Source organism: Pteropus medius, unplaced genomic scaffold (genome assembly GCF_902729225.1).
Source record: "Pteropus medius unplaced genomic scaffold, Ma_sr-lr_union100, whole genome shotgun sequence".
NCBI lineage: Eukaryota > Metazoa > Chordata > Mammalia > Chiroptera > Pteropodidae > Pteropus > Pteropus medius.
The window spans coordinates 7,155,095-7,182,547 of NW_024349225.1; the positions used below are offsets into that span (position 1 = coordinate 7,155,095).

At 50.2% G+C, this 27,453-nt stretch overlaps 1 protein-coding gene across 14 annotated transcripts in view; it reads right to left on the reverse strand.

Moving 5' to 3' along the window:
- Nucleotides 1–27,453, reverse strand: part of CACNA1E (calcium voltage-gated channel subunit alpha1 E) — a 498,756-nt gene that overhangs the window by 450,487 nt on the left and 20,816 nt on the right. Inside the window, exons 2-4 of one of the 14 annotated variants that reach the window (XM_039881311.1) lie at nucleotides 9,893–9,985; nucleotides 9,413–9,532; nucleotides 5,128–5,505 (exon numbers count right to left, since the gene is read on the reverse strand). The exons of 10 other annotated variants lie outside the window; for them this stretch is intronic. The gene's annotated coding sequence lies outside the window, so the exon portion shown is untranslated. Of the gene's footprint in view, nucleotides 1–5,127; nucleotides 5,509–9,412; nucleotides 9,533–9,892; nucleotides 9,986–27,453 lie in introns of all 14 variants that reach the window. 3 more of the 14 variants (XM_039881312.1, XM_039881314.1, XM_039881313.1) reach the window with 3 other exon arrangements.

Genomic DNA, 27,453 nt, shown 5'->3' on the forward strand with positions numbered 1-27,453 from the left:
GCCAGTAAGCTACCAAAGGAGCATGTGGTTCTGCCTACCTGAGGCCCCTCACGGCAACGATACACCCAGAAAGAGTAGGAAACTGTGGCTCACGGTAGTTCGTTCATCCAATAAATGCTCATGGAGCACTTACTATGTACTGGCCCCATAGTGAAGATACAATGATGTCTCAGACAGATACAGATCTTGCTCTCAAAGAACTTAGTGTCTAATGTGGAGACAGGCACCGATCGAATTGCATCACTAATGTATAGCAACGAGCTAACATGAGTGTATACAGGAAGAGAATAGGGCACCGAGCAGCATGTGAACGGCCCCAGCCTCGCGTGGGTGGGCCCACGCAGACTTCTCTGCAGAAGTGATGTGCAGAGCAAGCCGAGAAGGATGAGTAAGGGGAAACCAGGCAAACGAGGCACCCAGATGAGAGGGAATGTGCTCTGGGGGCAGGCACAGTGCGTGCAAAGGCCCCAGGGAGGGAGGGGACACGGAGTGTTTGCTGGAGGAGCCCCCAGGTGGCCGGCCTGGCCGGGCTCAGAAGGCCGGACTGCCACGGGGACGTCACTGGAGTGGAAAGCTATGTGTTTTACTTTTAAATGAGTGCAGAGTTGTCAGAGTTCAGCACTGACTCTTCATTCAAAAGTCAAAGGAAATGTCTGTGGGTCCTTCTTGGTGTTGGCACTTTGTTCTTGAGGAGTCTCTCCCAGCTCCCACATGGCCTTGTCACCAAAGTGAAGGTCCCAGACAAACCCTCAGCAAGGCTTCCAAAGAAAATGTGCAGAAAAAAGAAACAAACTTACTGGAAAAGAGAAGACTATATATTTATAAAAAGCCTTCTTTATACTGCCAAATGCTTCAGATGCTTCGATCCTATAAACATCTCTTCAGGAAAAAAAAAAAAAATGTTTAAAAGAAAGAAATTAGGGGTGAGCAGCTTATCAGGGAGACCGAACATAAAAGGTGTCCCAACAGCCCAGGAGACACCGAGACCCTGAGTGTGAACCAAGAGGGAGCTGCTCGGGCTGAAGAAGACCCTGAACTTGAGAGGCACTGGAGTCTGCCCCTCAGGGGACCACACTCCCTGAGGGATGCCAGAGGCCCTGGGCCTATCAGGCTCGGGGGAACTGTCCCCGGCCTCGACTTCCAGCCTCCTCCTACTTGACTGCCTTTCACTTGCCCAGCTCCAGCGCCTCCGACCTTTCCCAGTCCCTCACGGCTTCTCACAGGCTCTCCCCGGCGCAGACGCCCCTCCTTCCCCGCTCCCTCCTCCTTCCTCTCAGGAGACCTTCCCTGGCTCTCAGACACTCTGTGCCTCCCTAGCATCCTAGCATCCTGTCCTTCATCCATCATAATACGATAAAGACCTTTGATTGTTATCCCTTCTTCCCCCGAAGCAGCGCCCACTTCTGCATGGCCCACCACTGTTTCCTTGGAGCCCCCCGCACAGTGCCTGACACATCGCGGGGCTATTTCCTGAATGAACGAGCAATCCAACCGCAGCACTAGGATGCAGTTTTCTAAGAGCCAGGAGTTTGTGTCTCATTTGTTCATGGCTATATCTCTAACACCTAGCACAGTTTTTGTTAGATGGATGAATGACCTTCTGAGCCAGTAAGGTCAAGTTAGATGACTTCATTTTACAAGTGGAGAAATCAAAGACCTGCCCACAGTTCCACAGCTCAAACAGCTGGGCTGGGCTCCCAGTGCCAATAAGGGATGTCATCTGTAACGTTCTCTGCCTGCCTCTTTTTTTTTTGGGGGGGGTTGGGGGCTGGGGAGGAAAGCACATGCAGATATTGACCCTTTCCAGAAGCAGCTGCCCAAAGTATGTATATATTTATAAATGCATTTATTTGTTTACTCCCTGCCCTGCTCTACAAAAAACTGGAAGCAGTTTGCACTGCAGCTCACGTCAATGCTGTGTTTTTCCAAACTCAGGAATAAGACAGGAAGTAAAAGCAACCTGTTCAGAAGGAGGGGAAATGGCACCACAGGCAGAACCAGTTTCCTGGGCCAGAGCAGAAAAGCTGCAACAGAGAGAATTTTCTCTATAATCGAATCACCAAAATTAGTGACTAAAAGGAACAGAGCAGATGTGGAAGACTTCATTCTTGCCGAAGAATTTGGCACAACGTCTCAAGGAACTGAATTTGCAAAATACTTGCGTAAGAACAGTGTCACGTGTAATAAAAATCTGGCTGCGGGGGCCACAGATAAGGGCCATGCTGACAGCCGAACCCGCCAAGTGATGGGGTACCGGCTGACACAAAGCTCCTCCTCCTTATCGGCAAGGGACAGCAGAGGGCGCCCCGAGGAAGCTGCAGCCACAGTGACGATAAAGCACGGTGCATTTCCCCGCAGCAGTCAACTTTCTAAAGCCCTTTCGGCCACATCATCTTATCTGGTCCTCCCCACCCAAGGTAGAGGCTCGAAAGAGTCACGTGATCTCCCAAGTTCACAGAGCTTACGAGGGGCTGAAGCCCGGCTGTGAGGTCCACTGCTTCCCACCCACTGGCTGTAATGAGGACTGGGGGAGCAGCTCCTTATGGGAAGGACACTTAGCTCTTTCGGGACACGAGGGCATCGTATTTTTAATGTCCACAAGGTACTGTCACCCGGCTACATCAGTTAGTGCCCCTAGTGAGCATTTTCCAGTGAGCATTTCCTGCTCACTGGACTCAAGGGGAGGGGATAGAGACTGCAGGGATTTGCCTCCAATCTAACCACGGATGCTTTTCTAAAGAGCCTGAGATTTTTTATGAGCTGTGTCCTTCCTGTTTGTCCCAGGAAATAGGTACGATCGTGTCCCCAGCTGAGTCCTCAGTGCTCTCCCCCCAAACCTGGCTCCCACCCACTGCTCTTCACCACGGCAAATGCCACCATCCAATTTTATAAACCAGAAGGCTCCAGTCATCTTTGACACCTCCCTCTCCCTCTCCCTCAGCTCCCAAATCCAGTCCGCCGCCAAGTCCATCCGACCTCCTCAGTACTGTCCAATTCCACTCCCTTGACCGCACCTCACTCCCTCCACCCCACTCCAAGCGATCATTAAGTTTTGCTTGAGATGATCCCAACAGCTTCCTGTCGCTGTTCCCACTTCCCTCCAGCTCCTGCCATCCTGTCCTCCACACTGCAGCCAGAGGGAGCACACGATCTGCCACCCCCCTGCCTAAAATGCTTCCACAGTTCCCACTGCACCAAATCTCTAACACGCCAACAAGACCCGGCGTGATAGGGCCCCTGCCTGTTCTGATCGACAGGATTGAAGATTGGGGGAAGGGAAGTCCAACAACAGACCTAGCCGTGGGAAGGGCTCGCAGGGGAGATGCCCCGGCCTCCATCTCTTCTCAATTGTCTGCGCAATGAATGGTGGGTAGACCATGGAAGAGTCATGAGCGGGAGCATCAAGAAAGTAAAAGAGCAGCGTTGGGCCCACAGCGGCATGAAGGGGGAGGCAGGTTGGTGACCCCAACCTGATTACAGAATTGGTAGAGCTTCATAAAGCATCACCTCACTAACTAAAGGCCCACCATGCTCCTGGCTGAATGTCGGGATGAAAGCATAGTCTTTGACCTCACGGAGCTCAGCGTCTAGGAAGGAAACAGTTCTGTAGACGCTTCATTGCAATTCGGTAGTTAAGCGCTAGAATGAGGGTAAGACCGTGTGGAGCAGAGGAAGGACAACTGACCTCTGGGGCAAGTCCGAGCGGGGGCTGCTCAGAGACAGTGCCGCCGAGGGCTGCATCTGACCCAGCCAAAAAAGCGTGTTCCATTTCCAGCACGCGCCCATCGCAGCCTAGGGCAGCTTCTGTTGTCATTCGGAACACGAAACATGGAAACAAAACAGAAGCGCAGTGACCCAAGGTGGCCCGTCGAGTAGCCAAACCAAGACCAGAAGACTGTGATGCCGCCTCTTCACATCCAGAGAGCTTAGCCAGAAGAAAACTGAAGACAGCAAGTCAGAGGACCTGAAGCCAGAGCATCCTGAGGCTGCCATCCCACAAGCTACGCTGGGTTGGACGGTGTCCCCCCAAAATTCATGTCCACTGGCAACCTCAGAACATGACCCCACTTGGAAACAAGGTTTTTGCATATGTAATCAAGTTACAATGTGTGGGCCTAATCCAACAACTAGTGCCCTTGTAAAGAAGCACACGGGGAGATGAAGCCACGTGACTATGAAGGCAGATTGGAGTGATGCAGCTATGTGCCAAGGAGCACCGAGGACTGCCAGCAACCACCAGAAGCCAGAAGAAACGAAGAAGGATCCTCCCCGAGAGCTTTCAGAAGGAGCATGGCCCTGCCAGAACCTTGATTTCAGACTTCCGGCTCCAGAACGCGAGAGAATAAATTTCTGTTGTTCTAAGCCACTCAGTTCGTAGTCATTTTTTTGCGGCAGCCCCAAGAAATTAACACACCTGCTTAGAGGACCAAATCCATGAAGCAACTGAGTGAACGGGCCTGGTGTCAGAAGGGGGCCTGGAGGTGGACTGCACCACAGAGCAGAGCCACAGAGAAGGGGCAGCGGTTGCCAGCTCCAGCCACCTGCTGCCAGGGGGCAGTGATGCTGCCAAATACGTCCATTTTTCTAGAGAAGGAAGAAATCTATATACTTTTCTACGAAATCCATACTTTTATATGAAAGCTCTGACTTCTTAATGTTATTTGTTTTGTTCTTGTTTTTCTGCCTTTTTTAAATCTGTGAGGACCAGATAAGGCCAGACCAACCTCGCCGTTGGCAGAGCCCCGTGAGACAAGGTGATTTATTCTCATGACTCTTAAGTGAGAGCCAGGACTGAAACCCACACTGCCACACAGCCTTCTCTCCGCTGGAGAAGCAGGTGTCAGCTCACCCCGCATAAGACACACACTTTTGATGAGAGGGGCCAGCTCCTGAGCCAGCGAGAACAGGCACAGACCAAAAATGTCCTCATTGTTCCTGACATCTTGGTGTTCAACGCCTCCTGCTGGGCTAGATTCCCAGAAGAAGCTACCTGGTTCACAGCAGAGAAGTCCCTCAGCCACAGAGAGAGAAGAGGCTGGGTCAGGGCCTGGAGAGGCCTGGGACGTGGAGACAGGAAGGCTGTGCTACAAGTGTGGCATCTGTAGGAAGTGATGGGAAGAGCCTCACCTGGCAGCATCGGTGAGTCTTCAGCAGCAGGCAGTTCCCACAGGTTACAGGGCAGGCCGGCTAGGTAGGGAGAGCCTGTTCCTAGCAGTGAGCACAGAAACATCTGAGGTAGCACCAGCCAGTTTCTGCAGGAGAGTGGGAGCACAGCTGTGCTGATGAGATGCCAGGGAAGGCAGGCGTCCCAAAGCTCTTGGAAGTGAGGAGAGAGGACGATTCGGCTCTTTAGGCAATGCCTGTGAAACCAAACGTCAGCAGCCCCTGCAAGATGCGCCTCTGTGCCCATGAAGATGGCGGCACCGATGTCACGACCACGTTACATATTCAGAGACCTCACACCCTCACACTCAGAGCAGCATCTTCTCTTGTGTGATAAGGATGCTTCTTGGGAGAAGAGGAAAGAAATAAAGGCAGTGATTTTTTTTTTTTTTTGTCCTTCGATAAGATACAAGGGAACCTTTACTAAAAGTTCTTCCTGAAAATCAAAAATGAAATTCGCAGCACTGCTTGACTCTCACTAGCTCATTATATCATGCAGCTCAACAGTCCCCGTCCTCCCACGCACACTGGTCTCCACGGAGCCCTGTGGGGCCAGACACAGGCAGATGTGGGCAGGCGGAGGTCTGTGACTCCCACCAGGACCTCCAGCTAGTACAGATGCCCTCATGCCAGGGTGGCTTGGTGAGACCCCTAAACGCACACACATGCACACTTATGCATGCACGAACACACTGCCTGCACAGCAGTAGCTATTAAAGATGAAAAGCAGGGGTAGGTGCGAAAGGACAGCTGCTCCTGCGTTGAAACATGAGGCTATGCAGAGGCAGGCCTCTCCGCTAAGCCCTAATCCCCCTGGCATCCATGCCCTGCTATTTGCATAAGTAAATGGCAGCTCATTAAGAACACATTAGTAGCTCTGTAACCTTGTAAGGAAACCAACCTAGTGAGCCCCAAGCCACTGGAGAGTTCTCTAATTCAGTCATGCAGCCTCGGAAGCACGGAGCAGACTCTCATCTGCCATCTGTCTGTCCAGCTAGAAGGAAAAGAATGGACCCCTATGGAAACACAGAAGAGACTTAATAAATATTTGTTGAAGAATGAACGCTGGTGGGCCAGGTTTGCAAAGGGTAAATCTTACTAAAAATAGAGAAATGTTTGAACTGCAGTGGTTTGGTGAGGCTTTTCGCCCCATGTCCAGCCAAACCCTGAAGGCTTGAGGACAGTGGCTGCCAATCAAAGTCATGCATCCCATCACCCGTTAGCCTTCCTGACATGTTGTCATACGATGACTAGGTCAGGAGGTTGCAGGTGAGTCTCAGGATTTTGGAGTCTTAAAATGCCTCTTGAAATATGGAAACAACCTAAGTGTCAACTGACAGACAAATGGATAAAGAAGATATAGTACATATATACAATGGAATATTACTCAGCCATAAAAAAAGAATGAAATCCTGCCATTTGCAACAATGTGAATGGACCTATAGGATATTATGCTAAGTGAATAAGTCAGACAGAGAAAGACAAATACCATAGGATTTCACTTACGCGTGGACTCTAAGAAACAAAATAAATGAACAAACAAAACAGAAACTAATTCATAGATCCAGAGAACAAACTGATGGTCGCCAGAGGGGATGGGGCTGGCGGGAGGGGTGAAAAAGGCAAAAGGGATTAAGAAGCACAAATTCCCAGTTATAAAAACAGTCCCAGGGATGGAAAGCACAGTATGGGGAAGGAATACAGTCAGTAACATTATAACGACCATGTACGGGGTCAGATAGGTGCCAGACTTATTGGGGCGACCCCTTCATAAGGTATAGAAATGTCTAACCGGTATTCAGTGTATCTGAAGTGAATATAATATTGGAAGTAAACTGTAATTGAAAAACACATTTTAAAGAATCTAAAATAAAGTGACTCTTAGGGATTCCTATTCGGTCCCCTGTTTGAAAACCACTGTCTTTGAGCCGTCCTGCTGGCAGGTGCTGCTCCACAGAAATGCAATGTCAGCAACACCTGGGAGCTTATCAGAAATGCAGAGTCTCAGGCCCAGGGAGCCCTGCAGAGTCAGAACCTGCACTTTAATAAGCACCCTGGTGATCATTTGGCACATGAGGCCCGCGGAGCACCAATCCAGAGGCTCCAGGGAGAACTCTGTGTGAGCGGAGTGGGCCCTCTGACTGCAAAGCAGTCCCCCAGGAGTGGCCCGTCACCAGGTAGGTGGTGCTTCAGTCACAGTCTCAAGTCTGCACATCGCCTTCCTAGGACAGGGCACAGAGGTTGTACTCAACGGCCTGCCATGGAGGTCCTTGTCCGGCAGAGGTTTCCAGAGGTCAGAGTGCTGGAACACACTGGCACCCACGGCACTATGGGGACAGTCACCTCAAAGCTGACCTAAGTGCTCCTGCCTGGCGCACGCAGACCCAGCCAAGGGCCACCTCAGGGGCACAGGCTGCCAGCCCGGGAGCAGCAGGGGAGGAGAGGGGAGGGAAAACCACGGAGTCAGCGAAGCCCAAGTTGGCCCGGGCCACGCCCGGCAGTGACCTGGGAGGCCCCTTCAGCCCTTGGCAGCCAGTCAGGGCGGGCAGGCAGGCTCGAGAGCATCATGCACCTGGCTGGTGCCCTCAGAAGCTACTAGCGGTTTTGTTGTTCTAGCCGGCTGCTCAGAGTGACCAAGCTAATGACTTCTGGCGTGGTCACACGAGCAGGCCCTGTGTCTGCCAGGAAAAGAGCTGCCCCATCTCTCTTCACACCAGCCCTACCTACCCCTGCAAGCCACAGGCATTAAAGTCATCATCATGGGTTTTCTCGCGCCTGCCCTCCTCACCCGCTGGGGAGCGTGCCCCAAGGCGAAGGCTCCTGAAACCCTGCAAGTGCCAGCTGTGGCATATTTTTAGCCTAGATCCCTCTGGAAAGTCAACCCACAAAATCCTGCTCTGTCGGCACTGCCTTCCTCCCTTGTCCCAGGAGGAGCAGGTGTTGCCTTGGTAACGCACAGCATGGGGCCGCTGCTCTGGGGACACCTGTATCCCACCCACAAGCACCATCCGGCAGAGGGATCGAGAGCACCCTCACCTTTGGGCTAAGGCCTCCTTCCCCTGTGCAGAGTCCCCAGGGAATGGGGCCCACGAAGGCTTGGGCAGATGTCACAGCGGCCTCCGTAAGGATCCTGGCACTTGGGGCTTTCAAAGCTATCTAAGCTGCCATTAAAACAACATGCAGAGCTGGCTTCAGCGCAGGCCTTTAAATTTTCATGAAATCTCCGCCTGCTGAAGATGGGTTCCTCAGCCTGTTGGGAGTTAATTATTCATGTGAGGGGATTCTGCAGCGTAGCAGGGGGTCAGATCGGGAGGCCCGGCTGCTGCCTCCTCCTCGCTCTGCTTTTTGAAGACCTTTATATTTCTCCCTTGAAAGGGTGTGGGGGTGAGGAGCAAGTGTTGCTCCCAGGCCCGGAATTTCTGGACGGTGGCACCTGCTCCTTCCTTTATTGCTTCTTCACTTTTAATCAGGCACCTGGAAAGATCTGGCCCTGAATCTCCAGTTCATTCCCCTTACTAGTGTCACATTTCTCAACGGCAATGAACTTGGAGTGATGCTGACGGGCTGATAGTTAACTCTGTAGCACAGACACAAGTGCTCTGCAGCTATGCGCTTCCCAAACCCAGAACAAACTGGCTTGAATCCCGCCGGAACTAAGCAACCGCAGGTTCGAATGTGAACTTAGCTGTTCCACCAACTGAAGAAGTCATCACCGTCCCCATTCAGTTAGGTACATCCCACACTTGAGTTCAGTTTCCTGGGGGTCTGAGAACATAAACTGTACTAACAGAACTAACCACGGAGTCTTCAGTCATCTCACTGACTCTCTTTAACTCTCTCACAATGAAAATAGCTCTATTGGATTTTTTTTCATGGTTATATAAATAATCCCTAGTTATTATAAAATTTTTTTTAACAATATAGAGATGTATTGAGGGTAAAAGTTGGGATCACCTGCCACCCAGACAGAACCACTGCCTGCTTTCGATGTCCAGTCTGCACACACCTCACACTCCTTACACGTGTGCGTGCAATTTTACACAGATGCGATTGCATTATGCACACTGCAGTTTCTTTTCTTTTTGCTGCAGGGTGTTTGTTAGTTTATCTCGCTGTTTCCTCACCTGACCTCCCTACCAGGTACCCAGCGTTAACAGCTTGTCGTATCAGACAGGCTCAGCTGTGAGCAAGTCCCCGCGCTCGGATCTGCCCGGAAGGTGTCCTCTCCTGCTCCTGGGGACCAACTCACCACGTTCGCACAGCAGGGGCCAAACACCATTTCGGTCTCTCTTCCACATCCCAGGGAAAGCGATCCTATAAAGCCGTAAGCCACTTCTCTGATAGAAACAATCCAACAGCTGCCTATACCCTGTCAAGATAAAAACAAAGGCTCTGAGGTGGCCCACAAGGGCCTGCATGATCCCCGCTCCTCTCTGTATTACCTCCAGCCAGTTTCCCTTAGTACCGTCCGCTCTGGCGCTATGAGCCGCCCCTACCCCAGGGCCTTTGCTCCTGCCGTTCCCTCTGCCTAAGCCACTCTTTCTCTGGATATTCTCAAGCCTTGCTCCTTTACCTCCTTCAGATCTTTATTTTACTATCGTCTTCTCGGCGAGGCCCATATTTGCCACAACTAGTAAAATCGTACGATCTTTTCCCCAACATTCCTTTCCCGTCCCTTGTTTTTCTCCAGACACTTATCTGCAGTCGACACGCCATACTTTTTACTTACTTACGTTCCGTGTCACCCCACCAGGAGGTAGACTCAGTGATGGCAGGATTGTCGATTGTTTGCACTGAGGTGTCTCCAGCACCCAAAGGGCACCTGCCACAGGTAAGTGCACGCTCAACAGGTGTGTGTGAAGTGAGTAAACCGTGTGATCTTCAGGGTTGAGCAGGGGGCCGAGATAAAGTGCTTGGTCAGTAGTTGCAAGTTCCTTCTTCAGCTACACTTTCAAGGTCAAATGGTGCCATGAGCCTTGCTGTTCATAAAAGCAGGCTCATGGCTTTTTATTCCTACCCCATGCTCTCTGCTCCTCAGACTCCAGAAGCAACAGACTGCTCCTCTCCAGCTGAGTTCATAGTCCAGATACTCCACCCGGGCACCACACAGAATCTGGGGAGACTCCTGCTTCTGAGTCTTCGGAAGGCTCCCTTCATCAAAGCCCCCACGTGCACCCTTCCATGGGTGTGGCTTCTGTGACTTTCTGTGAAGGCCAGGCAGTCTTTCCGCTCAGACTCAGCTGTGGGCCATAGGCTAGGGGTCCCACATAGTGTGCATCCTGGACTCCTGACCAACACTGCAGCTCACTACACCCTCTCCTGTTCCGTTTGCGAGAGTGATGGAGAAATGTTGGCCTCCTTCCTGGGGCACCACAGGTGACTGCAGCAGATATCCTAAGCCTGTGCTTGGTTCGTCTGTCTTATGTTTTGGTTTGTGTCTTTCTCTTACCATTGATGATTATGTAATATGGACTGTCTTGTAAAAGCTTATTACCTGGATAAGAGTTGTAAGGCAACTAATGCATGGCGATTCGACTTCTTTTGAATTGTAATCCGTTCTCCATTTAACTTGGAGAAAGTGGAAGAATGGGGGTGTGGTTGAGAAGACAGTTGGTCAAGGTCTCCTCTGCCCCTCTTTGCAGACCTTCTGATATCGGGCTGGAGAATCTGTCTATAGAAAGAAAGAGACACACACACACACACACACACACACACACACACACACACCATTCACAACTCAGATGGCAGGAGCCTGAATGCCAAGCTCTTTCTGGCAGAAGGCCATCGGCCCCCACTCCCCACCACGCCCAGGATCAGAAGCACAGGAGACTAGAAATTTCTAAATGCCATCCTTGGCCCTGCTATCGCAATACTATCTAGAAGCCAATACATATTCCAGCTGCCACTAGGGCTGGTCCAAGCCAACTTCCCCTCTACTGCCTCCCTCAAGGAAGAACCGGCCCCTTCCAACGCCTTCTACCCTCTTCTTCCAGGGAGAAGCAGCCCGGACTTGTCAACAGTAAGCTCAGGAAGGGAAGAAGACTAGGCCGCCCCGCCAGGCCCGAATCGCTGCCAGCTGACAGGCAGATGGCTCCGTCCATCACAGGAAGCAGGGTGGCCACGGTGGACGCTGGCTCTTTAGTCAGTGTAAATCAGGAGGATTATCTTCTCCCAGGGTGCAGCACAAACTAAATTTTTTAAAACTAAAATATAACTGATTTAGGAGAAATGTGAAGGTGGGAACACTAGTAAAATCTGTAGCTTTACCAGTTGTAGAGTTTTGTTTTTTTTTTCAATGTAATTATGTCTCTTTCAACTACATAGAGTAATATGAACTCCAAGCCAGACATGATGCATAAAACAGCTCATTTAATGCTCACAAGCAGTCTGCAGGTACATATGATGATGCCGTTTTATACTGGTGAGCGAACTGATGTTCAGAGAGGTTAGAAGCTAGCAGCATAAGTGGGACCCCTGTAACTATTTATATTGCATTGATCTTGGATGGATGGATGGATGGACGGATGGATGGATGGATGGATGGACAAACGGATGGACGGACAGACAGACGGATGGGTGAATGGATGAGTGGACAAAGAGAAGAAGAAAAAGCAACTGAACCCTATAATTTCCCAGTTATCTAAACCAATGAAATCATGGGGCTGTTTAGAGGAATGAATTAGACTGATCGGTAATTAGCATTTCAGCAGTCAGGAGAAAGAAAGGGGGGGCAAGAGGGGAGGGAATGACCATTACTGGCACCTGAGTTGCGGAGCCAGATGCCACGTTCAAACCTGAGACCCGCCGTCCACTAGCTGGTTTGCCTTGGGCAAGTTAGTTAACCTCTCTGTGCTCCGTTTCCTCATCTGTACAATGGGGATGTTATAACTTATGAGGTTGCTGTGAGAACTAAATGAGTTACCTAAAATAATACATAAAGTATTTAGAAGTTTGCCTCGCACCCAGCAAGTGCTCAATGGATGTTGCCATTGTTATCCTCACTTTTTAGGAGGAAACTAAGCCCAGGGTGGGAGATGATGCTCATTCTGTCTTATTCCAATTATGTCACTTCCGATATTGATTGTTGGCTTGATTGATTCAGTCAAGGTGCTACAAGAACATCTAAGCCAACTCTAGCCAAATAATTGTCAATTGTGGTGAGGATCTAGGTTTTAAATAAGATCTAGACTTTTCAAATATAGTAGTTGATTTCATTTTCTGTGTTTTCAGTTAACCCATGGTCAACTGTAGTCCAAAAATATTAATGGAAATTTCCAAAAATAAACAATTCGTAAGTTTTAAGTTGTGCCCTGTTCTGAGTAGTGTGGTAAAAGTTTGTGCTACCTCACTCCATCCACCGGGATGCTGAATCCTCCCTTATCCAGCATGTCCCCGCCCGTCAGTCACTTAGTAGCCACCTCGCTGATCAGATCGACTGTCCCGGTACTGCGGTGCTTATGTTCAAGTCACCCTTATTTTACTTAATAAAGGCCCTAAAGAGCAAGAGTAGTGACTCTGGCAATTTGGATGTGCCAAAGAGAAGCCCCGAAGTGCCTCCTTTAAGTGAAAAGGTGTGTGTGTGTAGGAAATAGGATACTTGGGGTTCAGTACTATCCCCGGTTTCAGACATCCACTGGGGGTCTCGGAACGTATCCTCTGTGGATAAGCGGGGACTACTGTATTGCTCTTTGGATAACTTTCAGAAGGTGATGAAACAAGGCAGAGACCTTGCTTCAGCAAAGACCGATACACATTTATACCATTTGCTATCACGGGCATTCAGAGACACTCCACAGTGATTAAAATAAAGATGGAGCTGCATTATTTTTAAACCGCTATCAATATTTGTTGGGTAAATGAACATTAGTGGTTATCCTATTACTCGAGACTTCGTATCCAAAGACCATAACTTCCTCTTAAAACTCAAGGCATTAATTCTGAAGAACTTAAAACAGGTCTAAAATCCTGCATCAGAAACCCTTGGAGCTTGATGCATTTCAGGATTTAGAATTTTCAAATTTTTGAGAGATTAGAGTGCAGATACTTTATACTGTGTAATTCCCCCCGGAGGTCAGGGCTAAAACCTCCTGATTAAACAGCCTAACAGAGCTGCAGAGAACTGTGTATGTGAACTGAATACTTATACTGAGTGAGAGTTATAAAGACTATAAGCAGGCCAATATTAGGTCAGGTTTTGCCACCAAATTAGTTTCTTGCAAACAAATAAAAGAGCTTTGAGCTTTCAGAGCTTTTTAGATGTCAGAACAGGACTTAGGGGACCGTGGGCCTGTCTGCAGTGAGTAATGAGCTGGGCTCCGATCGTCCAGTCTGCTGTAAAGAGCTGGGGTTATGTCTCACCAACGTGCACAGAGCACGTACCACCTGGCACTGTTCTAAGCTGGTTCACGTAAATTGTCTCACCTGGTTCTCAGGACAACTATAAAGAGTAAGTAATCGGCCAAGGTCACGCACCAGTGAGGGTAGAGCTGGTATTTAACCTTGACGTCTGAGGTCTGCTGATGAAGGTTCCTGACCAGGAGGACTTTTCCAAAATATTCTTTTTCTTCTTTCCTCACTTTTTATTTTTTGGTTCCTGTCTTTTAATAATAGCTTCATTTTTGTTATTATTTCCTCTTTGCTCTTCATTGAAACTAGCAGGAAGAGGCGGTGTCCCCAAATTTTTTTTAAATTGTAGACCTTCATCTCGTACTTTTCACAACACACTTTACATCTTTCATGAGGCTCGGGGGGTGCAGCAGAGTCAGCTGCTAACAACTACGAACACATAGGCAGGACTCACCACGACAATTTCTAGGAAACAAAATCTTGCTGAGATTAAAGTATGAACAAAAGAAGTAAAGAGTTGGCTTCAGAACCTCGCTCAGGTGGTCTGAGGTTAAATTTGAGGTCTCTCTGCTCGATTTTGCAAATGCCGGGTCTCTTTTGGTTTTCCCAATCCATTGATCCCATTTGAATCCTTACTGGCTTAGGGAACCCACCGGTCACATGAGACGCACGGTGCAGGACATCAGAACCATTACTTTGGAGCTGGGAGCCATGAATCAGAAGGAGAAGGCAAAGGAGGGCTTTCCAGACCAGAGAAATCGCTTGGTGTGTTTGGAGAATGCAGAGGGTCTGGCCAGGCCAGAGCCAAACTCACAGGCAGGAGATGAAAATGAGGGGGCTGCATCCTGAATTGTTCCAAATGCCAAACGGAGGGATGTGCAGGCCCCGGGACCCCCTGGAGGCCATGGGACACTCGAGAATACTCGAGACCTGTCTGTCCAGCTCACAGCCGTATCCCCGGTATCTGGAACTACCTGACACATAGCTCCTTGGTATGCATTTGCTGCAGGAAGGAAGGACAGAATGAGTACGCGAGTAGATTTACTTTGGGGAATGTACCTGAACATAGAGGATGGGGAAGAGGAAGTCACAGGGAAGTCAGCGGTGATGGGCGTGGAGAGGACACAGTCGACATGACGGCAGGCTCCATAGGACTTGTCAACCAGTAGAATGTGGTCTCCGGAGGGCAAGAGGCTTCCAAGACACCTGACCAAGGGTCCTGGTGAAAGAAAAAGGGGGAGAGGGCTCTTCCCAATGGGCTACTTGGGAGAGTAAACCTTCCGGGCTTGGAGACGCAAGCTACTCCAGGCCCGCCCCGGGGAATGGTATTTGCCTGCCCCACTGAGAAGCTGTGTGGGCGCAGCCAGAGCTGCTGAGCAAAAGTACACAGTGGCCAAAGCGAGAACGTAGTTACCACAGCCTCCTGCGGAGGTCAGTCTGTCCATGGCTCTCCTGCCTGCTGTCCAGCCCCTCTCCTCGGGGCTATACCCTTGAGACAGAGGGGCGGCTGTGAAGCAGGAAGGGAAGCAGGGATGGGGGAGAGCTGCAGGCTTCCGGGTCGTAATGGTTAGTGCCAGGCTGGGGACTGCTGGAAGCAGTGAGGTGTCAGGGAGTGGGGAGGCCCATCTCACACCAGTGAAGTTCATGAGAAGCTTTGCAGCCGCATCAGAGCTGGGGCAGGTGGACTCATGATAGATTCGGCGCTTCCTGGCTAGAGGGTCAACGTGGCTCCTTTCCCCACGTATAGGCATGATTTTTATGTTTGGGGTGGCGACATCATTACCTTGCCGTTCCCTTCACCCTGTTTCAGAAACTTTGAGAGAGCTAGGGAGGAGCTCCTCATGGCTGTGTCCAGCCGCCAGCTCCCCCCAGCCTCCAAGACTAGGGGCCTAGGCAAGGAGCTCCAGGTAGCCCAAGGGAGACACTTGGAGTAGTCCTTCTGACGACCAGCCCTCACATGGTCCACAGCCTTTGGAAAGCTGAAATCTGACCCAGAAGGTTTCTGCTGGCTCCTCCAGAGAGATCCACACAGGGGTCAGCGAGTCAAACCTCACCGGGCCGCGAGAGAAAGGCCAGGCCGAAGAGCGGGTGACTCACTGGCCACAGAAAGAGCCAGAGAGCTCAGAGGTGGAGACCGCAGGGAAGGGCCCTCTCTAGAAGTGGCTGTTTGCCACTGAAAATCCCCGCCACATAATCTCTCACAGGGCTGTACCTTAGGGCTGAAAAAGGGACACATTTATTGAGCACTTACTATGTGCCAGGCCCTGTACTAGACATCGGAGACACAAAGACAAATGTGACTTGGTCCCTGCTTTTAAGGAATTTTTTAGTTCATTGGAGAAATAGACATGAAACCAAATAATTAGAATGAGAAAAGAATTTCTACAGATTCCATAAGTGGGGACAACAGAAAGTCATTTAATCCTCACGCCAACACTATGAGGAAGGTGTCGTTAGTCCACTTGATAGATGAAGAAACTGAAATTATGATGGTTAAATCACTCGCCTCAGTTTGCACAACTAGCAAGAGACACTGCCACCGGTGAGCCGGAGCACGCCACGCAGGCGTGAGCGGTGACTTTGTGCTTCTCTTCCCAGTGACGTCCCATTGAAATTTGCCAACAGACGGACCACAGGAACTGGTAAACACTACCAATCAAGCGACAGTCTCGATTCAAACCCAAGTCTGAAGCCAAAGACTCCTTCCAGTCTTACCCAGAATCTTTTCTGAAAGCCTGCCTCCCCAGGACAATCACGCCAACCCGGCCTGGACAAGGCCACGTAAGACAATAGACGTGGTCTGCCTTTGAAGTCACAAAGGGCTGTGCGACTCAGAGCTATCCCCTTAGCTCTGAGCTGGCATTTTAGCTGACGTCTTGGGGCTCGGACATGCCAAGTGGGCCTGGGGACGGGAGGGGACAGAGTGGAGCGGGGAGAAAGAGGGAACAGGAGCGGGAGACGGTGCTCATTTCTCTAGAACTCTAACCCGAGGGACCTTCGGTAACATGATGAATGAATCTGTCGCCCCCATTGGCTCCACGAGGACCAGAACTGTGGCTGGTTTTGCTGACCATCGTAGCCCAATTTCAAGTATCATGGCTGCAAACAGGAAGTCCTGCGTGGGCATGCATGCGCTGAATGAATGAGTGAATGAGTGAGTGAATGAAGAAGGAGAGCATCAAAGCTAAACTGTACAGAACTGCCAAGCCCAGGCCTGCCTCCCGCCCCGCGCGCCTGCCTCACATCCTCCGGGGCTGCAGGGGAGGAAGCGGACTGACGCCGAGCCCGGAGGGAGGCTGCCTGGGTGCAGTTCCCTTCTGCCGCTTACTAGCTAGGTAAGCTGTGCCTCAGTGTCCTCAACTCTAAGATATGGCCATGGGGGTGTTGTGCAGATTAAATGAATTAATATCCGTGACGTGTCGGACACACAGTAAATGCTGTGTGTTTGTTAAATAAATACGGACCCCACCCCCGCCCCCAGCCCAAATCACTCCGTCAGTGTGCAGAGACATTTTCTGCTCCTCTCTTCCAATGCAATTTCCCAGCACCTTCTCCAGAAAGCACTTCCCTGGGGGAAAAGAGGTTCCAGCATCTTCCTCATCTCCCCATCCCTCCCTACCCTCTCCTGCCCCACCCCAGCATCCCAGCCCACCAAACCACCTAGGTCTCTCTTTAAATGGCCCTGAGCCTTGTTCAGCCCCGCCGGACCCCATAACCTGGGAGTCGCAGCCCTCAAGCTTCCTCTCCCCAGCGCCCCCACTCCGACTGGGGATCGAGGTTGCAGAAGGCAGGAGGCGCCTTGGAACCAGAGCTGCGACCTGATCCCGCACAGTGCGGGCGGCTGCGCCACCCAGTGGCGACCTGCAGAATCGCGGCAGGGGCAGCCTGCGGGACCCGGAGCCTGAGAGGGCCTTAGCTGCCCCCAGGCCTCTGCGGGGACAAAGCGAGAGAAGGCTAAAGGAAGAGAAGGTTGGTAGGTATAGAGAATATCGCCAAAAGGACTAGTAGGCTCTAGGTGACAGGGAGTAATTAATTCAGTCGGGAAAGCAGTGACCCCCGGGCAGGGCTGTTCACTGGGACTCTTTTCTCCCTGTGGGTTGCACATCACCACCACCCCGGAAAGGCTTCTCCTCCCATGGGAGACTATCTGGCTAAGGGCTGGGGCTCCTGTCCCCAGATATGCTTGCTTCCCTGTGCCAAGCTTACTACACCCCCGCCCTGGGCTGGTGAGGAGATGGGGACAGGCGGCCTCTGCCGCTGGGGCCGGAAGCAGTAGTCCCCTCCCCGTCTGTGGGGTGTGGGGTCTAGAACTCAGGAAAGTCCAGATTCCAACCCCAGCTGAGCCCAGCAGCCTGCCTCCCCCCGGATTTCTCCACCTGGAAAAGAGGATGCTAAAAATAATCACCGACCCAACTTCCCACACAGAGGGGTGGTGAGACTCAGAGACAATGCTGTGGAAGTATTTGGAAGAACAAAAACAATCACTAGTCCCAGTCTCTGATGCATAAGGACTTTTGTGACCATGTGACTATAGACAAACACAAGTACATCTGCTCTAAGAGTAAGACCCTCAAGCCCTGACTTGTAAAGTTTCCTCAAACCAGAGATTTTTATTTGGAGGGGAAAAGGAGTGTGCGCTCTGAGCACGTGACTCCCGACTGCCAGGCGACCCCTGAGAAATGCAGGTCTGAACTGCGCGGGAAACTGAAAAACGTCTGTGTATGAAAGTGGACTCGTGCCGTTCGAACCTCAGGTGGTCAAGGTCAACTGTATAAACAAACCCTTGTTAACTTTACTAATAATTTACTCCCCAAGCCCAAACCTTGCTTAGAGCCCTTTCTCATGTGCACTAATTTTCTTTGTCCTGTCAGTTTCTCACAAATTTGTTTCTTTGTCTAAAAAGCATAAAAAGGGACCTGGTTCAATCATTTCTCTGAGCCTCATTTTATGATCTGAGCATCATATTGCGATTCTCCTGTGCACATGTATTAAACTGGTTTTTCTCCTGTCAATCTAATCTTATGTTGATTTTATTGTTTCATTATTAGTCCAGCAGTAAGAACTAAAGCGGGAGTAGGGGAAAGTGGGGGGGGGTGTCCCCAACAGCCCCTTTGATAGAGTTCTTAGAAACAATGCTCCATGAGGGACAGAGCACTGTTCTGAGCACTGGGGACACAGCCAGAAGGGACCCGGCCAGATCCTGCCCTCTGCAGCCTGCCTATCGGTCAGGTTCTGCGGGCAAACAGAACCAGTGGAGGAGTATCGATGAAAGTATTGACGTGTGTGTGTGTGTGTGTGTGTGTGTGTGTGCATTTTGTGTGTATGTTTACATTTGGTATGTGTGTGAATGTGTATGTCCCCAGTGCTCAGAACAGTACAGCAATGTGATGGGTGCTCAGTCATGTCCAAAATGAGTGGACTATTAAATAATTTGTTATTTAGTATTCATGTCAACATCAGACGAAGAAAAAAAAAAAAAAGAGCAAGAGGAAAAAAGAAGAGGCACAATAGTCTCATCGGAGCTGGATGGGCTGGGAGTTTCTTGGTGAGTCTCAGGGCTGTGAGTCCTGTTGTCGAACGTCTATTTGCAGTTGAGAAAAAGCTGTGAAGTGAAGAAAGGTTGCAAATTTAAACTCAAGTTCAGGTTCTCCTAGCAAGGTGCGCACCCCGACTGCTGGTTAGTATAATCCAAGCACCGAACGTGTGAAGCTGGGGCAGTTCACGTTGCTTCCACTACGGTAAGGTGAGTAAGCTCATGTCACAGGACTGAGCTACTGGCCAGTGACAGGGACTGCTGGGGACAACCCACCACCCCCCACACACACTCTCCCCTACTCCCGCTTTAGTTCTTACCGCTGGACTAATAATGAAACAATAAAATTGACATAAGGTTAGATTGACAGGAGAAAAACCAGTTTAATACATGTGCACAGGAGAATCGCAATATGATGCTCAGATCATAAAACGAGGCTCAGAGAAATGATTGAACCAGGTCCCTTTTTATGCTTTTTAGACAAAGAAACAAATTTGTGAGAAACTGACAGGACAAAGAAAGTTAGTGCACATGAGAAAGGGCTCCAAGCAAGGTTTGGGCTTGGGGAGTAAATTATTAGTAAAGTTAACAAGGGTTTGTTTATACAGTTGACCTTGACCGACTGAGGTTTGAATGGCACGAGTCCACTTTCATACACGCGCTCCCTCCCCTTCACTCTCCTGCACCCCCCTCCTGGTTCCTGGGTGCCCTGGCCCATGGCCCCGCCTGGTGGTCTCAGGCCTGCTCTCCCCTGACGTCCCCTCCCACAGCCCCTCTGCCCGCGGCCCCTCTGCCAGCGGCTCCAGCCCGGCCCCTTTCTGGTCCCCAGCCTCCTGACAGCCCTGCCTCAAGGCTGCGCCCTTCCTGCTCCCAGCCTGGAATGTTCCCCTCAGCCATCTCCTTGCTCTTTGCCTGCGACCACCCTGGAAGACAGCACCTCCCTGCCACGCTCTCTCCCCTTAGCCTGTCTTCTCTGTCTCCATGGCGTTTACCTTAAATGCATATTTCCTTGTTGATTGTCTCCTCTCACTTGAATGCAGGAGACAGGGACTCTGGTTTTCGTGTGTGTACGTCATGGTAAAAGCCGCTAAAGTTTACCATTTTGAAACGTACAATTCAGTAACATTTAGTACATTCGGTGTCATGCAACCATCACCACCACCTAGTTCCAGAACATTTCCATCTCTCAAAAAAGCAACGCTGGACCCATTAAACAGTCACATCCCATTCCCGCTTCCTCCAACCCCTGGCAATCAGTCACGCGCTTTCTGTCTCCACGGATTTGCCTGATCTGGACATGCCACACAAACGGAATCGCACGATTGTGGGTTTGGCGTCTGACTTCTTTCACTTAGCATAACGTTTCTGGGGTTCATCGCCCTGCAGCAGAGAGCAGTCCTTCCGTCATTTTGCAGCTGAATGATACGCCATTGTGTGGACAGGCCATCCGTCTGCCGGCCGCGGGACACGTGTGTTGTTTGTACCTTTTGCTCTTGTTAGTAATGCTGCAATGGAAACCTGCATACCGTGTTGTTTGAAGGGGACTCTGTTTGGATCACTCTGTTCCCCTGGCCCATGAACAGGCCTACGCAGGGAAAGGCTCCCTAATTCATAGGTGTGCACAGTTTAATCTTCAGACAAATAAATAAAGGCTTCAGGCACCTAGGGTCCTCGGGCCTCAGGCCCTCTTCCTCCGCCCTCTCTGTCCTGGCCCAGGACTGGCACCCCTGAGTCTTCCTTTCTACTCTGTGTCCTTGCCAAACCCCACCCAGGGGTCCGGGCTGGGCTCCGCCCCAGATGCCCCCCCGCAAAGGTAAGCGCATCCAGGCAGTGGAGAGGAAAGGGCCCCTCTGAATTCCCCTGCGGTCCCAGCATCCCCCAACCAAAGCGTTATCATCTTCAGGTACAGTCTGATGAGGAGGATACTAGGATGCCACACATCCTTTATGTGGAATAAAAGGTTAAATTCACGATTAGAAACAAGACCCTAAAAAAGACAATATCCCTGGTTTAGTTTCCTAGTGCTGCCATAACCAAGTACCACTAACCGGTGGCTTAAAACAGAAATGTATCGTCTCACAGCCCTGGAGGCTAGCAGTCCGAAATTGAGGTGTCAGCAGGGCCCTGTCCCCTCTGAAGGCTCCAGGGGAGAACCCCGCCTGGCCTCTCCCAGCTCCCGGTGGCTTCCAGCGAGCCTCGTCATTCCTCGGCCTGTAGGCATCTCCGCCTGCACATAACAGTCTTCCCTCCATCTTCACATCATCTTCTTATAAGGACACCAATTACATTGGAGTAAGGGCCCTCCTTACTCCAGGGAGATGTCCTCTTAACTAATTACATTCACCATGACCTTATTTCCAAATAAGGTCACGTTCTGAGGTGCGGAGATTAGGACGGCAACAGATCTTTTTAGGGGACGCAAATCAACTCATAACCTCGGAGACGGCAATGGGAAGCATATCCTTGATTTCACTAAAGTGTGAATGGCTGATGAGGCGTCGTGCGCTGCTGTGCGTGTGAAGAGAGGACAGGACCAGGCGTAGACCAGGTGGTTCCACCAACCGGGACAAATGGGGTAAGACAGAGGATTAAGCCAGAAAGACTGGTTTCTTTGCAGCCCTTGCGGTGTGGCTGAGAAGCGCCCCCCCACCCCCCGCCCCGCTCCCTCCAGTGTGCCCAGCTGCAGACAGGGAGAGCAAGTGTCTCGAGTATCTGAGAGAGACCTTTTAATGCTCGGACCAGCTGGCCCCTCTGCTCATACCCTGCAGCGGCCCAGAGCCCGCGAGGCCCCACGCCACCGCCTCCCCGTCCACACACACCTCTCCTTGACCGCGCACTCCACAGCAGCCACACCTGCCGTCCTTGGAAGCACCCAGCGTGCCCCTGCCCCAAGCCTTTGCCTGCTATTCCCTCTGCCTGGAGCGACACTTTTCCTTCAGAGATCTCTGCGGCTCAGACTGGATCTTATCAGAGTTTCCCCCGAGCACCATACCCCACTCTACCCAGCACCTCCAATGCCCTCACCTTGCTTATTTTTTCCACAGTACTCACCACCACCTGACACGCATGTGTCCACCTATTTCCGGTCCACCTCCCTTCACCCGCCTGTGACCGCGACGGGCAGGGGACTTCGTGCTGCGTTGCTCACTGCTGTATTCCAGGCCCCCTGGCATGTCTCAGGCGGTCACTGTACTTTCGTCAGACAAAAGCGATGAGAGTGCCACATGCTGGAGAGCCCGGCAGAGGACTTTGGGATCATGGGCACCCGGGTCACCTCCCGGTCTCCGATCCTTAATTTCGTCACATCTGCAGTCTCTTTTGCCATATAAGGCAACATTCGCAAGTTCTAGGGCTTAGGATGTGGATGTGTTTGGGGACCGTTATTCAGCCTAGCACAGGCAGGAAGGGCAGGCCTGCTCCCCAATGACTGCTGTGAAGCCTGTCAGCCCTGTGTCTGTCCTGCCACCTGCCTCATCCTCCTGAGGGGGCCCTGCCTCCCAGAGAGTCCTTCCCTCAGCCTCTCCCCAACCCCAGCTTCAGAGACTCCTGCCCAGATGGGCACCCCCCACCCCAGGCCTTCACACAGGCCCCGCTTACAGCTGAGTCTTCCCGTTAAGGCTGAGCCAGGCACTCAGACACTGGGGACCAGTGTCACCAGGATGGCAGAACCTCCTCTGACTTGTTCCAGGGGAAGATGAGCGGGGTACAGCTGGGTACCCCCAGTTTTCCCTCAATCCTTTCGCCTTCTGCTTTCTCTCTTCCCTGGGTCACACTCTGACTCTTCTGCCCCTTGTTCTCCGTCCTCTCCCACCTCAGGAAGGTGACATTAGTGCCATCAAGCGCTTTCCACACTCAGGGCACCAAGGAGATAGAGCTCACTGAGACAATTTCTCCCTTTCTCTCCCTCTCTCAATCTCTCTCTCTCTCAATCTCTCCTCACACACACACACACACACACACACACACACACACACAGGAATCACATTCCAAACAGTGTTTAACGGCAAAGAAGCTGAGGCCTGGACCCTGTCCCACCTCAGGCATGTGCGACAAGACCTGTGCGACAAGACCTGTGGAGCCAGAAGGGCCAGCTCCCGAAGCCATTGTCATCTGTGAACGGCGCTGAGACCTGGCCCCACTGACACTTGCTGTTCTCATCTGTAAAGTGAAGACCACGTCCCACCTGAGGTGGCCGCCCCCACTGTGGCCCGGCATCCTGGCGTGACTTTACGAATGTCTTTGATGTGAAAAATCTTTGGGACAACTGAAAAGGAGGCGACAGACACCATGGCTGCAAGAGCCGCAGGTCTGGTGGGCGCCTGGAGTCAGAGGTCAGGGGGATCCAAGTGTCCAGGCCAAGCCCCCACCAAAACCAGCTTTCAGGACACTGTCGCACTGGAACAGCCCCGGGCCTCTCTCTGATCTCCCCTCCCCGACCCCACCCCCACCATAGCCCACAGGGGGTCTCCAGACCTCTCTTGTCTCCTCTACCACACACTGGTCAGTTCAGTACTGGCCTCTGAGGAAACAGCTCCCTGGGCGGCCCAGTCAGTGTGAACTGGTTCCAGTCAGAGCTGGACATGCTGTAGGCGTCTGACCTTCATGTGGCTCTGTCCTGAGGAGCCAAGTAGAGACAGGAAGGGAGGGGAGAGAGAGAAAGCCCCCTCTCTCCATTCTCAGCTACCTGATTATCAGTATAATTGCTCAGCAACCAGGGCTCAGGTAGGGGCCGGGGTTCCCAGGGAAAGTGCTCATGAGCCCCCAGTCATCGCTAGTTCTCTCCCCGCATTCTGCCTCGTGGGTGACCTTGGGCATGTCCTCTGAAGTCCCTGAGCCTCAGTCTCGGGTTAAATGAGCTGTCTGGCTATTTCAGATGACGAGGCTGTTAGGGGCTGAGAGCCTAGAGGGCCAGAGAGCCCGAGGAGAAATGGTGGAGAGCAGGGATGGGTGGGTCACTAGGGTGGAGGCGTTTTCAGTGCCCCACCCCCAGAAGCCGCCACGGTGGGACATTTGTGCTCTGAGTTAACAAAGTCTCTGTGAGCTGTATAGAACATAACTTAATAAATTAACATTCAGGAAATCAGTTCACCAGGATTGTAAAGAAATTAAAAAAACAGAAACAAGGTCAGGATACTAACAGTTAGCTGCTAATTGTGCTTATTTAGCTGCATCATAAAACTTCACCCTTATTGGCCTGTCATCTTCACACATCATTGAAAATCCATTAAAACAATGACTGAGCCATTAACCCTGACTTTCAGGCAGAACCTTCCCCTGGGCATAGTTTTCCAACTAGAGTCCCTTCATTCATACTTAGTGTAATTGCTTGCTGGATAATTGTGATTACATACCACTGTTTAAACACGGAGGGGGACTGCTGAAGACACCATCTTCTCTTTGCATCTTTTTTTTTTTTTTTACTTTTTAATATGGGTGAACTCATATCCCTCAGGCAAGATAATACATTAAATCTTAAATTTTTTAAAAAGATAGAGAGGGCTGATGACTCAATTTACAAAAGAATTTGCCATAGGATTTCTTGAACAGTTAGGAATCAGAGCAATCAAAATTACGTGAATCACGAAATTTCAATTTGCTAACATCTTTTCCGTATCACGACTTGAGCATAAAGGTTATATTTGAAAAAAGAAAGAGCTGCTAACGAGGACCCTGGGGCCTGGCTGAGCAGCGAGCTGAAGGCTTGCATTTACAAACAGGCTGGCCAGAGGAACGTTTTGAGGACTCAGCTCCAAAGCTTGGGATAGGGCTGCGACCCGCTTGGACAAGTAGGGCAGACAGGTGAGTCAAAGGGGGACATCGATTAGAGAAGAGGGGACTCAGAGACCAGAGTGCAGTTTGGAGCCACTGCAAGTAGACACTCCTCGTGTGTGTGCAGAGGAGAAAGCCCCAGTTCCTGAGAAAAAGGCTCTTTCCTCTCCCCCCACCCCGGCCCCCCCTCCCCCCACCGCCAGTCACAAGCGGTGAGACAGGCGGACGTACCCAGTACCACTTTAGGTACTGCCTATTACAAAGCTTGGCAGGACATTGAAGACCTTACTATTAAACAGTGGCTCCTCCTTTAGTATTTCGTCAGCTTCCACTACTCTGCATTTAAAACCAGCCGTGAGGAGTGGCCATGCCACCTCCAGGTATACGGCGCGACGAAGTCTACAGGATCAACTGAGCGGGAATTCGTCACTAATTATCGCTAAGATTACATTCATATATATCTTATCTATTTGGCATTGAAATATCAAGTAAATAGGACTTGAATTTATGCTTCCATGCAGGGCAGGGAAGTCATGACTATGGGAACCTTTATATGTTCAAGGCAAACTGGCCTTGGGTGACTTGCTGTTCCAGACTATTCCCTTAATGCCCCACTCTGGCCACGAGAGGGCAGTAGCGTATATAAAAATGTGAGCTTTCACACACACGTCTGAGAAGACCCCACAGGCAGAGCCACTGGGAGGGAGGCACTCAGTAATTATTAGAGCTGATCCGGAGTGATCTGAGCTTCCGAATATCCCCAGCCTCTGATTCCCAACTTCTAAGACTCAGCCCTGCAGGCCTGGCACTAGCGAAAGGAGTCAAAACGAGCAGCGATGATGAGGTTTGCAGGCACGGTGGTACTGTAAATTCATGCGTGACATTCCCCTCTGCTCCTGACACTTAACAACAACAGATAAAATGCGAAAATTAAAAGTCAGAGTCTTGCTCAAAGAAATCAACATCTCTAAGAATCAGAATGCTGTGAGCTGGATGACGCGGTGGGGTCGTGAGGCTCCAGGCCGGGGAAACAGGCAGCAGTGAGGAACTTCCGCCCTGTGGTGAGTCAGGGAGTGCCACATGAGGAGGTGTCCCCCAACCAGGGACTGTGTGGCACTCCCACACACAAGGACCAGGGATGTAAAATACATGACAAACTACTTCTGGTTCTGAGACTCATATGAAGTTTCTTACCCCAAAATGAGAAGGTACCTGGTCCCCTGGCCCAGTGACAGATTTAGCAATATCCCCAAATTATGACAGCATGGATACCCGAGCTGACGATGGAAAACCTGGTTCTAAACTGGGGGCTGTGGAGGCCAAAAGCAAGCACCTGCAAAACCACTAGGTTGGAAGGGGGTGAGCACGAGAGAAATCAAAATCACCAATAACAACTCCTCCAAGAGAAAGAGACTAAGAAAGGCAGTCAAAACCTGCCATTAAAATCATGCAATGGCAAGAAGCGAATTCACTTTGGATGAAGTGAAAATAGCAAAGCAAAATGATATCGAATTTTAAAATAAAAATTCATTATTTTTTCAGCAAATATGTAAGTACCTATAATATTCTAGATACTGTTTAAGTGCTTTGTTTTTTTTTACTGTCCTCATGGGCATCCTAGTGGAATGAGACAGGCAACTGAACTTAAGATTTTAACTTCCAGTAGAATGAACTTACATCCTAGAAGAGACAGATAATTTTCAAAAATTTTATAATATGCCAAGTAGTAACAAAGGCTGTGAAATGTGTAGAATCCTCAAAGATATAAAGGAATGATAACAACCATATATAAAAACATAAATTATGAAACAACAAACGGGCAAAATCAAACAAAAGCAAGTTATGAAAAAGAATCGATTCAAATGAACAAATACAGGCGTTGAAAGACAAACTCAGTATTGTACAAACACTACGAAGTCACAGTGGAAGACAGACTCATTACTTAGAAGGCGGTACTAAAGAAAGGAAATGTATTTTTAAAAATACGAAAGAGCAGTTAAAAAGGCACTAAAGGTACCAATTGACAGGTATCAACATACAGCAAACAGCGGTTCTGGAAGAAAAGAATAGAAGGAATGACCGAGAAGTGATGTCCAAAGAGATAATACCGGAAGTTTTCCAGAATTAAAGTTAGAATTCACTGAGAACTCCAGATATGGATAGATGAGAGCTTATATTTTCACTCTGATGTATCTAGGTGCCCATGCATCATAGTGAAACTGCAAGATGTGTGAGGATAAAGACAAAAATCATATCCAAGAAAATAAGACTACCTACAGAAGAAAGAAAAATGGATGGTAGCAACATCAGCAGCAGCGGATGATAGAAACTATGGGAGGAACTCTTGAAAAATGCTGAGAGGAAGTTATCCAGCTGAACCATTATTCATTCAAGAGTGAGAAGAAACACACACACACACATACACGCACGCGCACACACACACACATGCACTTTTTCAGGCACACGACAATTAAAAGAAATTACAGCCCATGGGCCCCAGGTAAAATAATTACTGAGACATGAAATGTCAATGACAGTTACAAAAATTTAGAACTGACAGCAAAAGCACAACGTATCTGAACAATATTAACAATAATGGCTATGATAAGCCGCTTCCAGCTATGAGCCAGGAATTACGTCAG